This window comes from Sus scrofa, chromosome 17 (assembly GCF_054392235.1).
Source record: "Sus scrofa isolate SSC_HxYL_T2T_F1_AM1 chromosome 17, Sscrofa_HxYL_maternal_Yorkshire_Landrace_v2.0, whole genome shotgun sequence".
Classification (NCBI taxonomy): Eukaryota; Metazoa; Chordata; class Mammalia; order Artiodactyla; family Suidae; genus Sus; species Sus scrofa.
Genome location: NC_139399.1, coordinates 21,440,257 through 21,453,744, shown reverse-complemented (window position 1 = coordinate 21,453,744; position 13,488 = coordinate 21,440,257).

Genomic DNA, 13,488 nt, shown 5'->3' with positions numbered 1-13,488 from the left:
GTTGGCCTTAAATAAGAGGAAAGCTGTGGTCTGAAATCCAGCATTGCAGATTACAAAGCAAAGAGCACTCGATGGAAATGGACACACTGTGGGGAAATAATGCATAACAGGGACGGCCTTTGCCACAAAAAACAAAATGTAGAGCGTTCCCATCATGGCTCAGCTGTAACGAACCTGACTAGTATCCATGAGGACACAGGTTCAATTCCTGGCTCTGCTCAGTGGGTTAAGGATCCAGGGTTGCCGTGAGCTGCAGTGTATGTCACAGATGCGGCTCGGATCCTGAGTGACTATGGCTGTGGTGGAGGCAGAGGGCTGCAGCTCCCATTCAACCCCTAGCCTGGGAACTTCCATATGCTGCAGTTACTGCCCTAAAGAAATAAAATATAATAAACAAAATGGAAGTTGGGGGAAATGGAATTAGAAGAAAGAGCATGGCACCTACTGGGCTTCATATGGGGACCATGTCACCGGTGGGCTCCTTCCTTCCCTTCTTAACTTTCGAGGCAAATAAAATCACGAACGGTTCTAATACCACATCTTTGCTATCTCTTGTCTGCCTCTTCCTCTTTTTCACTCCAACCTCATCTCTAATTGCGAGGTCTGTCAGTGGGGAGGCTGGGGGTTCAGCAAATAAAGAAAGCATGTCTGCATGGGGTCTTCTTCAGCCCCTATCCGATTTTGCCATGTGGAAGCCCAATGGCCCCTGCAGGTCCCGTACACTGCCTAATCCTCACCACTCCTTGTAAAGGGTCCCCAGTGAGGCAGGGACAGCATGGTGTGGTGAAGAGAGTGCAGGGGTTAGGCGGGGCTAGAAGTAGGTACAATTCCTACAAGCATAACCCAGCCCCACCAATGCTCACCCACCTTTCCCTAAAAGTCAAAGGCAAGCCAGCATCCAAGACCTTGGAAGTCAACGGCAAGCCAGCATCCAAGACCTTGGATACCTTTTTAAGGGACATATTCTATCTCTTCTTCTGAGAATGTTTGTGATAGGAGCAGTAAGATTTGGCTTCTTTATTCTCAACTTGCGCCCGAAGTGATACAAATGCCAAAAATGCGCCACCACCTGGACTGGACAGACTCCTGGGGCTGCAAGCCACTCCAGTACTTCCCAGCTACCTCCCTCAGAAAGTATTTCTGGACTTAAATGTTAGTTGCCTTTTCTTTTAAAAGAGGCGTGTATGCATGACTCAGGCCGGTTATTGGATATATGGTTTCACAAAACTGACTTCCAGTTCCCTGAACTAGCTGTGCCTTTGGATAATCTGGTATCTCTCATTTTTCTGTCTCTGCCCCAGCTCAGGCTCAGTCCATGCTGCACCTTCAAAAGCCTCACACAGACTAGCAAAGTGCATTACATGGAGCTGATACTCAAAACCCATGTGATATCCGTCACTGATTTTAATTTTCTCTTCCTGGCAGCCATGTTTTTTTTAAGTGGCATTTTTGACTGGTAATAAAGTGTCTAAACTGAATGAAATATAGAGAAAACACCGAAACTGAATTTTTTTTTTTTTAATGGGCACACCCCGCAGATATACGGAAGTTCCTCCACCAGGGACTGCACCAAGCCAAGCTACACCTGCGACCTACACCATAGCTGCAGCAATGCTATATTCTTTAATCCACTGCTCTGGGCCAGAATCGAATCCATGCCTCCACAGTGACCCCAGCTGCTGCAGTCAGATTCTTAACCCATGGCGCCACAGCAGGAACTGCAAACTGATTTTTTTTATTTAAAAAAAAGAAAAGCATTCACACAGTTTTGGTTGATATGAGATTACAATTAAGAATAAAAAAATGCCATTCTGCTAGGAATCCAGGATGCTAAAAGCTACATCGGGGAGTTCCCACTGTGGTGCAGCAAGTTAAGGATCCAGTGTTGTCTCTGCAGCAGCTTGGGTCATTGCCAAGGTGCAGGTTCAATCCCTGGCCCAGCACAGTGGGTTAAGGATTCAGCGTTGTTGTGACTGTGGCGAAGATTGCAGCTGAGCCTTGGATTCAATTTCTAGCCCCGATTTGATTCCTGGCCAGAGAATTTCCATATGCCTCACATGCAGCCAAAAACAAACAAACAAACAAAAAACAGGTTTCCCAAGTATCTACTCCAATTTGCACCTAATCCAGAGGCTGTTTTTTGTTGTTGTTTTTTTTGTTTTGTTTTGTTTTGTTTTGTTTTTTTTGGTTGGTTGGTTGGTTGTTTTTGCTTTCTAGGGCCACATCCTTGGCATATGGAAGTTCCCAGGCTAGGGGTCAAATCAGAGCAACAGCTGCCAGCCTATGCCACAACCACAGCAACACCAGATCCAAGCCACATCTGTGACCTACACCACAGCTCAGGGCAACACCACATCCCCGACCCTCTGAGCAAGGCCAAGGATGGAACCCACATCCTCATGGATACTAGTCAGATTCATTTCTGCTGATCCACAACAGGAACTCCCAAGGGCCGCCTCTTAGAGTCAGTGATTTGCATCTGCGTATTTTGTTTCCATGTTGTTTTTGTGGGAACCCTGGCGAAGAATGAACACTTTTTTGAAAAAGCCAGGAAAGTATTATAGATCTATAGAATAAAAATCTATCTGCATGTGGCCCAGGTGTGTGTATTCTGGAAAAGGTCTGAATACACACTCCATTTAGAGAATTGCCATCAGGGCCAGTCTGAGCTGGAAAGCGCAGAGCCCCCAGAACCAAGCACTGGTCTTGGGGATCTTGTTCATTCTTATTATCGTGTTTTGTCCTTCGTACCACACTCCCTCTGAGGCAGGCAGAGTTCACTACAGCAAGAGCATGTGTGAAAAATCCTGACCCTACTGCCTTTCCCTTGTACTAGAGAAACCCCAATTCTCAAGTTAGTGCAATGGAAAAAGTCTAGAATTTGGAGCATCTTTTGAAACTCAACTGTGCCACCTACTAGCTGTGTGACCTTTGGCACTTAACTTCTCCAAGCCTATTCTTTCCTGCATGAAAATACCCGAATCTGATAGGAGCCCTTGAGAGCATGCAATCGAATCCAACTTTGGCTAAATGAAGCCAAAAGGGAATTTTTTTTTTTTTATTGAAGTGTGATTGATTTATAATATTGTGCAATTTTTTTTTTTTAAGGGCTGCACCTGTGGCATATGGAAGTTCCTAGGCTAGGGGCTGAATCAGAGCTGTAGCTGCCAGCCTACACCACAGCCACAGCAACACAAGGATCTGAGCCACATCTGAGACCTATACCACAGCTCACGGCAATGCCGGATCCTTAACGCATTGAGCAAGGCCAGGGATTGAACCTGAGTCCTCATGGAAACTAGTCAGTTTTGTTACCACTGAGCCACCGTGGGAACTCCAATACTGTGCTAGTTTTAACTGTACAGCAAAGTGATTGTTACATTTTTTTCACATATTTTCCATTACAGGCTATTATAAGATATTGAGTATAGCTTCTTGTGTTATATTTTTTGCTTATCTATTTTATGTATAGTAGCTTACATCCATTAATCCTATACTCCTGATTTACCCCTTTCCTGCTCCCTTTCCCCTTTGGTAACCATAAGTTTGTTTTTTGTCTGTGAGTCTGTTTGTTTTGTACATAGATTCATTTGTATTATTTTTTAGACTCCATATATAAGTGATACCATATAGTATTGATCTGGCTTACTCCACTAAGTATAATATTCTCTAGGTCCATCCATGTTGCTGCAAATGGGAACATTTCATTCTTTTTTATGTCTGGGTAATATTTCATTGTGTGTATGTATGTATACATATTTTTTCTGAAACAAATCATCTGCCTTTGGGCACTTGGGTTGTTCTCACGTCTTGGTGATTGTGAACAGTCCTGCCATAAACTATAAACCCTTTTTGAATTAGAGCTTTTATCTTTTCCAGATATATGCCCAGGAGTAGGAGTCTGGATCATATTTTTAGTTTTTTAAGCAACCTCCATAACTGCTTTCCATAATGGCTGCATAAATTTACATTCCCTCCAAAAGTGTGTGAGGGTTCCAAAAATGGAAGTTATTGAGACAAGGAGGTGCCTCACAAATCAAAGCAGAGGTGAAGGGGCAGGGCAGGCAGCTCTGGAATCCAAGACACAGGAGCTAAATGCAGTGGATTACTTTGGCAGGCATTCTTCACTCTTCCCTTTACCGGTGACCTTTTGCCATACAATTTTGCAGGGCACTCCCACAGTGAGTGGGGTGACCTGCCCCAAAGCATGACTCTGGACTCAGCTATGTGACTTATTTCAACCAATGGGATATTAGCAGATGTGGTGCAAGGAGAGGCTTGAACTGCTTCATAATTGGAACCTGCTTGTCTAGCACCTCTTCCGTCACCATGAGAAGGATGTGCGCAGATGAACCCGTTGGAGGGTGAAGAATAAGGCCAGCCAAGAATTATAACTGCAAAATGATGCTCAATCCATATCTCCCAACTAACAGCATAGGCATCTCTTTGCCTGAGGACTTTCTCTGACCACAGAATTCTGCCCTGCCTGTGGGCTGGCAGACTGGGCAAACTGGGGGATTAACACTCAAGAAGAGTCCTCAGCAGATGAGTGTGAGCTCCCTTCCGCCCTCTGCTGGCAGAATGCTGAGGTGCTTGTTCCACACTGCCTCAGAGTCACCAGTGGAATTTAATTCCATTTGCCCATAGAGGAACTTGCATGATTTCACAGGCTTTATTGGCTACCTTCCCTTCCCTGTGTTACTTTTCTACTCCCCAAACATTATTTCTTGGGATTACCTCCCCAGGAAACTTGATGTAATCAAATATTTGTCTCAGGATCTGTTTTTATGGAAATCCAAACTAAGACAGACGACTTTCACCTTGGGGCACAAATTGTAATAGGCAAGAACATTTGTAATCTGTTGCAAGATAGTCACTAAAAGCTATAAGCTTAAATTATACATAATGGCCCATCTCTGGGCACCCTGCCTCCAAGTAATGAGCCTTAAGCTAAAATACCTCTGTTTAGCTCACAGGAAACACCCTGAGCAGGTCCATCTGTGAATGACTGCAGGGAAGAAGAAATTAACACATTCCCTCCGGAGACTGACCAGAACCAGGAAATGTTTTGACTTTACTCCTTCTCCTGTTAGAACACAAGAAGCCTGAACTCTAACTCAGGTAAGATGGTTCTTTGAGACATGAGTCCACTATCTTCTCAGTCTGTCAGCTTTCTGTATAAAGTCACTGTTCCTTGCCCCTTGTCTCTCAATTTATTGGCCTGTCATGAGGCAAGCAGTACAAGGCTGGACTTGGTAACAAAACCAAGGCTCCATTCCTTTTTATATGCAAGTTGAATAACTCAGAGCCCTAAGTCACTTAGAGTAAAAAGGTCTTCCCTCCCCCTCTTGGTTCCTCCCAAACCATTTCCAAAGCCAGTATGATTCACCTCTGAATGTGTATAATCCAATCCAGGTAATGGGAGTCACCACCAAGGGACTGGATTGTAGAGGGTGGGGCAGAGGAAGAATTGAGTTTTTGATTTTCTGCATTTCTACATTATGTGGATTCTTACACCACATGTATGCACCCAAACCCTCAGATGACACACCTGAGAGAGGAAGTTTTGCATGGCTTCCTGAGCTCGGGTAGAGATGTATATGAGCAGCTGGGTACAGGGGCTTCACCTGGAGGAGGAAGCATCAAAGAAGCTGAGGGTCAATATAAATCAGTGTTCAAGTACCTTCTTATAAAACTAAATCCTTTCTGAACTCAACCAGACATAGCTCTTGATAAGGTACAGCCTCATCCTCTCATTCATCTGAACTTTCAGAGAAGATCCTTTTACCACCAAGAAGATTTCATTAACTGAACTCTCTGTGAGTTCAGCTTTCAGGCTATTGATGACATGCTTCTTGCAAAGACTTTGCTCACGCAACCCACTCTCTCCCTACCACTGCCTCCCTCTGAGAGATCTGAAAACCTTCAGAAATAGTTTAAAAACACAAATTTCTGACTGAAAATCTGTAAGCTACCATAGACAGGGCGTGTGCCTGGCAGGCACAGATCCTGATGCCTCACCTTCCTCCTGACTCTCATCTTCCTGGTACGGACCCAGAAGCAGATGGAAATGAAAGTGGGAACCATATTCCACCCGTGTCCGGTGCCTTAGCAGCCACTCCTTCCAGAACCCTGTGAGAGCCAAGTGGATTGAACAAAATGTGGAAGCCTGTGCCAATGAACCTTGAACCATTAATTATGCTCTACTGTTTCCAACTGTAATTCATAGGTCTTAATTACATTTACTTTCAAAGTAATTAAAGAGTTTACATAGCAATATGTCTACAGTCAATAACAAGGGCACATTCGTAATTTGATTATTAGTTACTTTATGAGAGGCACATAAACTCATATAAAAATAACCTCAGGTAATATGCTTGGCAAGAGTGCTCCTCCTACCATACTTTGAATGACTGAGAGGATGCCCTGCATGCAGAACCGAGGACAGGTGTGACAGAATGGACACCGCTCAGAAATCATGCTTTTCAATATTGCCTTTTTCAGCCTCAACAAACATTTGCTTACTGGTTCAGATGCAACCCTCCACCCCTACCTCTACCAAAGACTGTTTACCACAAAAGTGCAAAATGATGAGAACTCTATGGAGTTTGAGGTGACAATATCAATATCTAGCAAAATTACAGATGATTTGATGCTTTAACTCAGAAATACTACTACTAGAAATGTATCATCCAACTTGTATTTACACATATACAAAAAGATATGTACAAAGCTATTCATTGAAGTACTATTGATTTCATATTATAGCACTATGCATAGCACGAAAGAGCTAAAAATTGTAATTTGACAGACATACTTTGGAAGCATTAAACAAATGTCCAGCAATAGGGAACTTAAAAAAACACTGTCGTATATCCACACAACAGACATTTATACAATTGTAAAAGGAAGAGTGAAGAAGCACTCTGTATTTTGATGTGAAAACTTCTTAAAGGCGGATAAATAAGATATATCACTGAATCTGCAAAAAGAAGAAAAATGGGGCAAGGGCAAGAGATACTTCTCCATGTATGACTGTGTTGTTTTGATTTTTGAATCATGAATTTACTATTTGTTCAAAAAATGTTAATGACAACATAGTATTTCATTAAAGACTTTTTTTTTTTACTTTTTAGAGCTGCACCTGTGACATATGGAAGTTCCCAGCCTAGCGGTCAAATTGGAGCTACAGCTGCTGGCCTATGCCATTGCCATAGCAACACAGTATCTGAGTAGCATCTGCAAACTACACCACAGCTCACAGTAACGCCAGATCCTTAACCCAGTGAGTGAAGCCAGGGATCAAATCTGCATCCTCATGGATACTAGTCAGGCTCCTTACTGCTGAGCCACAGTTGTGGGAATTTTCATTTTTAATATTAATGAAACTCAGCCTATTAATTCTTTCTTTCATTGATCATGCCTTTGGTGTTGTATCTAAAAAGTCATTACCAAATCCAAGGTCATTTAAATTTTTTCCTGTGCTATCTTCTAGGAATTTTACTGTTTGCGTTTTACATTTGGGTGTCTGATCCACTTTTTTGTTGTTTTTTATTTTTTATTTGTTTAGGGCCGCACCCATGGCATATGGAAGTTACCAGGTTAGAGGTTAAATCGGGGCTACAGCTGCTGGCCTGCACCACAGCCACAGCAACACAGGATCCAAGCCACGTTTGCAACCTACACTATAGTTCACGGAAATGCTGGATCCTTAACCCACTGAACGTGGCCGGGAATCAATCCCGTATCCTCCTGGATACTGGTTGGATTTGTTTCTGCTGTGCCACAATGGGAACTCCTTAATTTTTATTTAATTTATTTTAATGTATTATTTACTGAAATATAGTTTCTATATTATATAAGTTAGCAGGCATATAATATAATATAACCATTTATAGTTATAAAATATTAGCTATATTCCCTATGCTTTATAATACATCCTTGTAGCTTACTTTATACATAATGGTTTGTACCTCTTGGTTCCCTATCCCTATCTTGCCACTCCTCCCTTCCCTCTCCCCACTGGTAACTCTAGTTTGTTCTCTATAAGAGTATGTGATCCATTTTGAGTTAATTTTTGTGAAAGCTGTAAGGCCTCTGTCGAGATTCTTTTTTTTTTTTTTTAACATGTGGATGTCATTTTTCCAGCACCATCTGTTGAAAAGACTATTTTTCTCCATTGTTTTGCCTTTTCTCTTTTGTCAGATATCAATTGGCTATATTGATGTGGATCTATTTGTGGGATCTCTATTCCATTCCATTGATGTAGTTGTCTGTTCCTTCACCAGTACAGCACTGTATTGAATACTGTAACTTTACAGTAAGTCTTGAAGTAGGTAGTGTCAGCACTCTAATTTATTCTTCTCCTTTAATTTTGTTTTGACTATTCTGAGTCTTTTTGCCTCTGCATATAAACTTTAGAATCAGTTTATCAAAAGCCACAATGTAACTTGCTGGATTTTGATTGGGATTATGTTGAATCTAGAGATTTCACTGGGGGAAAAAAATGACGTCTTGACAATATTGAGTCTTCTTATCTGTGAACAAGGAATAGTTCATTTATTTAGTTCTTTGATTTCTGTCATTGGAGTTCTGTACTTTTCCTCATGTAGACCTCCTACCTGCTTTATTAATACTTCATTTTGGAAGGGAGCAAATGTAAATGGTATTGTACTTTTAATTTCAAATTCCACTTGTTTCTTGCTGGCATGTAGGAAAGCATTTGACTTTTATATATTAACCTTGTATCATGCAACCTTTCTATAATCACTTATTAGTTCCAGGAAGATTTTTGTCAACTTTTTCAATTTTCTACATAGATAATCATGCCATCTGCAACACATATTGTTTTATGTTTTTCTTTTCAATCTGTATCACTTTTATTTCCTTTTCTTATATTACAGCATTAGCTAGGACTTCCAGTACAATGTTGAAAGCAGTGATGAAAGGGAACATCCTTGCTTTGTTCCTGATATTAGTGAGAAAGCTTTCAGTTTCTCACCGCTAAGTGTGATGTCTACAGGTGTTTCTGTCAATAGTCTTTATCAGGTTGAGGAAGTTCATCCCTATGCCTAGTTTACTGAGGTTTTTTTTTTTTTCCTCCTGAATATGTGTTGGATTTTGTCAAATGCTTTTTCTACATCTATTGATATAATCATGTGATTTTTCTTCTTTATCCTGCTGATGTGATAGACTATGTTAATTGATTTTCAAATGTTGAACCAGCCTTGCATACCTGGAATAATATATACAATATACACATTGTTGTGGTGTATAATTCTTTTTATGCATTGTTGGATTCAATTTAGTAATATTCTATTGAATATTTTTGTACCTATACTGCGAGAGATATTGGTCTGTAGTTTTCTTTTCTTATAATGCCATTACCTGGTTTTGGTATTAGGATAATGCTGGACCCATAGAATGAGTTAGGAGGTATTCCCTCTGCTTTTATCTTCTGAAAGAGATTATAGAGAACTGGTATAATTTCTGCCTTAAATGTTTGGTGGAATTCATTAGTGAATTCATCTGGACATGATATTTTCAGTGTTGGAAAGTTATTAATTATTGATTCAATTTCTTTAATATATGCAGATCTATTTAGATTATTTCTTATGTGAGTTTTGGCAGATTGTGTCTTTCAAAAAATCAGTCCATTTTATCTAAGTTATCAAATTTGTGAGCATAGAGTTGTTCAAAGTATTCCTTGATTACCCTTTTCATATTCATTAAAAGGATAATCAAAGATTATTACACTTGGTAATGACATCCCCGCTCTCATTCCTGGTGTTGGTGTCCTCTATCATTTTTTCTAAGCCTGACAAGTTCATCACTTTTATTGATCTTTTCAAAGAATCAGTTTTCACTTTCATTGATTTTTCTTTAGTAACTTCCTGTTTTCAATTTCATTGATTTCTGCTCTAATTTCCATTATTTCTTTTCTTCTGCTTACTTTGGATTTAATTCACTCTTCTTTTGCAAGGTGGAAGCTTAAATGATTTATTTTAGATCAAACCTCTGTTTTCATCATTACTACAAATTTTATAAGTTGTTTTTTCATTTTTTTTTCCATGTACAGCATGGGGACCAAGTTACACATACATGTATACATATTTTTTCCTCCCATTGTTGTGTTGCAATATAAGTATCTAGACATAGTTCCTAATGCTACACAGCAGGATCTCATTATAAATCCATTCCAAGATCAATAGTTTGCATCCATTAACCCCAAGTTCCTGATCCCTCCCATTCCCTCCCTCTCCCCCCAGGCAGCCACAAGTCTATTCTCCAAGTCTATGATTTTCTTTTCTGTGGAAACATTCATTTATGGTGTGTATTAGAGTCCAGTTAAAAGTGATATCATAGGGTATCTGTCTTTCTCTTTATGACTTACTTCATTCAGGATGAGAGTCTCTAGTTCCATCCATGTTGTTGCAAATGGCATTAGGTCGTTCTTTTTCATGGCTAAGTATTATTCCATTGTGTATATATACCACATCTTCCTAATCCAATCATCTGTTGATGGAGTGTTTCACTTTCATTTAGTTCAACCTATTTTAAGATTTCTTTTGAGGTTTTCTCCTTTGACTCATACATTTTTTCTTTTTTAGATGTGTGTCTCTAAATATTTTGAGGGTTTCCAGCTATCTTTCTGTTATTGATTTTTAGTTCAATTCCATTGTGGTCTAAATGTAGATGTTATATGATTTCTTTTTTTTTTAAAACTGGATCACATTTTCAAGTTCACCACCACTAGACCTACCTTACAAGAAATTCTAAAGGAACTTCTTCGCATTGATAAGAAAGGATGCTAACCAACAACATGAAAACATATAAATATATAAAATTCACTGGTAAAGGTAAATATATAATCAAATTCAGAATACTCTATACTGTAATGGTGATGTGTAAATCACTTTTATCTCAAGAATAAAAGTTAAAAAACAATATTAAAAAATACCAGAGTTCCCGTCGTGGCTCAGTGGTTAACAAATCCAACGAGGAACCATGAGGCTGTGGGTTTGATCCCTGGCCTTGCTCAGTGGGTTAAGGATCCAGCATTGCTGTGAGCTGTGGTGTAGGTCGCAGATGTGGCTTGGATCCTGAGTTGCTGTGGCTCTGGTGTAGGCCAGTGGCTACAGCTCTGATTAGACCCCTAGCCTGGGAACCTTCATATGCCACAGGTGTGGCCCTAAAAGGACAAAAAAAAAAAAAAAAAAAAAAAAAAAAAAAGGACAGACAGGTGGCCAACAAGTACATGAAAAGATATTCAATATCACTAATCATCAAGGAAATGAAAACCATGAAGAGATATGACCTCACATCTGTTAGAATGGCTATCATCAAAATGAGAGATAACAGGAGTTCCCGTCGTGGCGCAGTGGTTAACGAATCCGACTAGGAACCATGAGGTTGCGGGTTCGGTCCCTGCCCTTGCTCAGTGGGTTAAGGTTCCGGCATTGCCGTGAGCTGTGGTGTAGGTCGCAGACGCGGCTCGGATCCCGCGTTGCTGTGGCTCTGGCGTAGGCCGGTGGCTACAGCTCCGATTCAACCCCTAGCCTGGGAACCTCCATATGCCGCGGGAGCGGCCCAAGAAATAGCAAAAAAAGCCAAAAAAAAAAAAAAAAAAAAAAAAAAGAAAAAAAAATGAGAGATAACAAATGTGTGGGTGAGGTTGTAGAGAAAAGAGAACCCTATGTGCTGTTGGTTGTAATGTAAATTGGTGCATCCACTGTAGGAAAAGGTGTGAAAATCCCTCAAAAAATTAAAAATAGAACTACCATATAATCCTGCAATCCCACTTCTGGGATTACATATGTATACACCAGGAGGAAGCAAAACTATCTTAAAAAAAAAAAAAACACAACATAATTATATTTTATTTTAATACACAACCCAAACAAAACACCATAGTAAACTGATGGCGTAAACACATGATGTTTCATTTGCAATGCATAACAACTGGTTAACATCCTCAGTCATAAGTGAATTCTTAGAAACCAGTTAACACAGACACTGATATTCCAAGGGAAATGAGGGGAATGAAATAATACAGGTGACCAATAAAGATTAAGCATACATGAGGATGACTGAGTTGAACAATAACAGTGAAAAGCAATTTCTTCATTATCTCATATTGCCAAATATTGAAAATCTAATATTTCTATAGGAACTAGACCCTCATAAACAAACACTGGGGAACAAGACTGATGAGGACCTATCTACACATTTGGGGGAAATCTGTAGATTGATCTCAAAATATAATTTTGGATAGCCTTAGTCCTGGCAGTTCTATTTCATTGAAACTATTTCAACAAGCTAGTTGGACAAAACCACTATCTTGAAGAGATATCCCCACCCCCATGTTCATTCACAAATAGTCTGGACGTGGAAACAACCTAAGATGGATGGATGAGTGGATGATATGTGTGTGTGTACCATTCTATCATATTCCACTATATACATATATACACATATATATAAAGGGATATTGTAGAATCGTGGTTGCCAGGGGCTGAAGTATAGGGATAACAAGGAGATATTGGTCAAAGGGTACAAACTTGCAGTTATAAGATGAATAAGTTCTGTGTATTTAATGTACAGCATAGTGACTATACTGTATTATACCAATACTGTATTATAAATTTGAACGTGGACAAGAGAGTATCTTAAATGTTTTCACCACACCACACACACACAAAATTGTTTTAATTATGTGATGTGATGAATTTCTTAACTAACATGACTGTGGTGATCATTTTACAACACACACACATATTAAATCACCACGCTATATATCTTAAACATACACAATGTTATAAGTCAATTATAGTCAGTAAATCTTGGAGAAAAATAAGTACAAAAATTTAAAGGGGAGAAGGAAGGTGAGGTTACTTCTACATAAGGTGAAAGGCAGAATCACATAGTGTCACCACTGGAAGCGTTTTCTTGATCTATTCAGGAATTTTAAGTTGGCATCCCAGTGCACTATGTTCATTCTCCAATATGTTTTCTTTGGCCAACACGTGGTTTTTGTTTTGTTTTAACTAACCCAACAGAATATTTATAAAGTTCTGAAATCCCAGGCTGGCTGGAAAGATGGGAAGATTTGACAAAGCAGAATCCATATTCCAAGCTACCAATTGGCGACAGGGATTTAACAGCAGGGGACCTCTTTAGACCTTCATCTCCTGCCACAGCTTCCGGTTCCAATTCCGCAGAGCCAAAGTTTCCCCTGTGTTTCACAGCTACCAGTCATCAAAATTAACAGATCCTGAGAGTTTAATCCCCTTTTCAACTATAAGGAAAACAAGGATCGGAGAGGCAAAAGAAATTGCCTAAAATCAGAGTCCGTTGTAAACAAAGTGGGGAGCTCCAGAGTCTCCCTGCAGATGGGGGGTGGGGGACTCAACAGGCATCGCCTTTGAATGGCCAAGGACTCGAGCATCGCAGGTTTTAGTCAGGACTTCAGGGTCGGAGTTTTGAGCG